The 3,972-nt window shown below is 41.3% G+C and overlaps 1 non-coding gene across 1 annotated transcript; it reads right to left on the bottom strand.

Annotated features, from left to right (window-relative positions):
* Positions 1 to 353: 353 nt before the first annotated feature.
* LOC127753557 (small nucleolar RNA R71) lies at positions 354 to 460 on the bottom strand. The gene has a single exon (XR_008012614.1). It is a non-coding gene; the product is annotated as a small nucleolar RNA R71 (small nucleolar RNA).
* Positions 461 to 3,972: the final 3,512 nt, after the last annotated feature.

Genomic DNA, 3,972 nt, shown 5'->3' with positions numbered 1-3,972 from the left:
AGGATCTTTGGATTCCAAGGGATCAGAATGTTGCAACAGGAATTGTTCAGCCTACCATCCAGGCTAACAATTTTGAGTTGAAACCAGCGCTTATCACAATGGTTCAACAAAACCGATTTGGAGGTTCTGCACTTGAGGACCCGAATGAACACATCAGGACTTTTCTTGAGTACTGTAACACTGTGAAGTATAATGGTGTATCTCAAGATGCAATCCATCTTTCATTGTTCCCTTTTTTTTTACGTGACAGTGCTAAATCATGGCTCCATTCTCTTCCGGTCAATTTGAAAGATACATGGGATCATCTGCTCCAATCCTTTCTTGAGAGATATTTCCCACCATCTAAGGCATCTGAAATCCATGATCAAATCACAAGTTTTACACAATTTGACGGTGAGAGCTTATATGATGCATGGCATAGATACCAAGGATTGCTCACATTGTGCCCTCACCATGGTTTAGAGAAATGGCTTGTTCTTCAAACCTTCTATAAGGGCCTAACCTCTAGCACAAGAGCTTTTGTTGATTCTGCAGCCGGTGGGAGTATTGCAAACAAGACTTTGGATGAAGGCTTTGCACTTATTGAGAGTATGGCATCTACTCATTTTCGCTGGTCTAATGACAGGGCTTCCCATCCTGTCCCACCTGGCATGTATGAGCTAAGTCTACAAGATTCACACACTACTCAGCTACAGATGATTACACGCCAGCTGTCTCAGTTGCTCTCAGCTCAGGTCCCGTCACAAGGTCAATCTCACATTTGAGTTGTTTGCCAAATCTGTGGGATCATTTGGTCATTCTCCACCTGAATGTCAATTTGCATCTAAAAGTGAGCCATCTGAGGTCAGCTATGCTCAATCGAACTCACCATACTCCCAAACTTACAATCCGGGATGGAGACAACATCCAAATTTGTGCTATAAAAATACAAACCAAAGTGTGCAATCTATCCATCCCAATGCTGCAGCACAAGGTTTCAGATCACAACCACATGCTCAATCATCTTTTCAGCAACCATCTTCTTTGCTAACTACTCCACAGCAGCAAACACATGCTCCTACCATGGATCAATCACTTAAGATCGAAGAAATGTTTGTTAGAATGCAATCTGAGATTCTAAGTAAGGTGGATGCAAGATTGCAAGATTGTGTTCAGACTTTGACAACTAAATTTGAGAGCTTGGCAACTTCTCAGTCATCATCATCTAGTGCACAAGGTAGACTACCTGGACAGACTGAAGCCAATCCCCATAACCATTGTAGAGCTATCACAACTAGGAGTGCTAAAGCTACATCAGATCCAATTCTACCAACACCTACTGCATATATTCCTCCTGTATTCAGATCAAATCAGCCGATGGCTCCTACTTCAAATCAGCAGGTGCATAAGCACGCATCTTCAAGTTCTACTGTAGCAAAGCCTAATTCTTCAGTTCAGTCCTCAATAGTTCATGATGCTCCATCTTCTAGTACTGCAATTCCGCCTGCCAAGCCAAAGTTACCATTTCCTGAGCGATTTGAGAAGTCAAATGAGGAGAAGCAATTTTCTATGTTTCTTGAAATGATGAAGGATATACAAATTACAATTCCTCTCCTAGATGCAGTACTTCATGTGCCATTATATGCAAAGTTCTTTAAGGAGCTGCTCACTAAGAAAAGAACCATTGATGAGCCTGAGGTAGTCACTCTTACAAAGGAGTGCAGTGCAATCATTCAGAATAAACTACCTCCCAAGTTAGAAGATCCTGGCAGCTTTTGTATCCCATGTTACATTGGTTCAAGGAGCTTCCGTGCCTTATGTGATCTCGGATCTAGTGTGAGTGTAATTCCCCTATCAGTGTGCAAGGCTCTACCTCTAGGTGATTTGAGGCCAACTACCATGACTTTACAGCTGGCTGACCGTACTTACCGTCGTCCAGCTGGTACTTTGCCAGATGTTCCGGTGGTAGTAAGTTCTTTTGCATTTCTTGTTGATTTTGTGGTTCTGGAAATGGAGGACAAGAGTGAGGCTGTTATCTTGGGGAGACCTTTTCTTGCCACTGCAGGGGCAATCATTGATGTTCAAGATGCAAAGCTTACACTAAAGTTTGGTCAGGAGACAATGAGCTTTGATATGAGGCATCCTGCTCATCTTCCTCATTGTACTGATCAATGCTTTTCTATTGATGTTATTGATGAGTGTGTTTCTGAGATATACATGAGCTCTGAAGTTGAGTTATCACTAGAGCAGGAACCTATTCTTGATGATGAGCATATCACCAGTGATCCATCTATTATTGCTATGATTGATTCTCACCAAGAGGCATTTCATACTTGTGATCCTGTGCCATCATCTATTCCCAAGGTTGAGCTAAAACCACTTCCTAAGCATCTGAGATATGAGTTTCTAGGACCTCATGAGACATATCCAGTAATAGTAAGTGCTGATTTGACTCCTAATGAGGCTAGTCAACTCCTTGAAGTCCTCCGTCGTTATCAATCAGTTATTGGATATTCTATTGATGACATGAAGGGTATCAACCCCTCTGTTTGCATGCACCGTATTCATTTGGAGGAGGACAGCAAGCCTACTCGTGAACATCAAAGAAGGCTAAATCCTCATTTGCAAGAAATAGTGAAGAAATAAGTCTTGAAACTTCTTGGTGCCAACATCATCTATCCCATATCTGATAGCGAGTGGGTAAGTCCAATCCACATTGTACCTAAAAAGGGTGGCATGACAGTTCTAAAAAATGAGAAAGGTGAAATGCTTCCAACTAGAACTGTTACAGGTTGGCGCATGTGTACAGATTACCGCAAACTAAACAAGGCCACCCGTAAGGATCATTTTCCTTTGCCTTTCATTGATCAAATGCTGGAAAGATTAGCACGCCATTCATTTTACTGCTACTTTGATGGTTACTCTGGTTTCTTACAAATACCAATTCATCCATTGGATTAGGACAAGACTACATTCACTTGCCCATATGGTACATTTGCTTACCGGCGGTTGCCTTTTGGTCTCTGTAATGCTCCTGCATCCTTTCAGTGATGTGTAATGTCACTTTTCACTGATCTCATTGAGAATATTATGGAAGTATTCATGGATGATTTTATCATGTATGGTCAGTCTTTTGCAGACTGTTTGACCAATTTGGAGACAGTTCTTAATCGCTGTCTTGAGTCTGGTTTAGTCCTGAATTGGGAGAAGTGTCATTTCTTGGTTACAGAAGGTATTGTGCTTGGTCATTTAATTTCTTCAAGAGGCATTGAAGTTGACAAAGCAAAAGTTGAAGTGATTGAAAGATTACCTCCACCAGTGAATGTGAAAGGAATTCGAAGCTTCTTAGGGCATGCAGGATTTTATAGGCGCTTTATCAAGGATTTCTCCAAGATTGCTAGACCTCTGACCCGTCTATTGTGTTCTGATGTTCCCTTTGAGTTTGATAAGGACTGTATGGATGCTTTTGTTAAGCTCAAGTCTGCTCTCACCTATGCTCCTATCGTTCAGCCTCCTAATTGGAATCTGCCATTTGAGCTCATGTGTGATGCAAGTGATTATGCCGTAGGAGCTGTTTTAGGACAACGTCATGAAAAATCTCTTCATGTTATTCACTATGCTAGTAGAACACTTGATGGTGCCCAAATTAATTACACAACCACTGAAAAGGAGCTGCTAGCGATAGTATTTGCTTTCAATAAGTTCCGGTCCTATCTTGTTGGTTCTCGCTGTATCGTGTACACTGATCATGCAGCCATCAAATATCTTCTTAGCAAAAAGGATGCTAAACCTCGTCTCATTCGTTGGATTCTTTTACTTCAAGAGTTTGATTTTGAGATTAGAGATAAGAAAGGAGCAGAAAATCTTGTTGCAGATCATCCTTCTCGTTTTCCACATTCTGAATCAGTGGAAACTTCTCCTGAAATTAATGATTCACTTCCCGGTGATCACCTTATGCTGATTTCTCATAATAATCCCCATATCCCTTGGTAT

The sequence above is a fragment of the Oryza glaberrima genome, chromosome 10, assembly GCF_000147395.1.
Source record: "Oryza glaberrima chromosome 10, OglaRS2, whole genome shotgun sequence".
Taxonomy (NCBI): Eukaryota; Viridiplantae; Streptophyta; class Magnoliopsida; order Poales; family Poaceae; genus Oryza; species Oryza glaberrima.
This window is presented reverse-complemented; position numbering and strand designations above follow the sequence as displayed.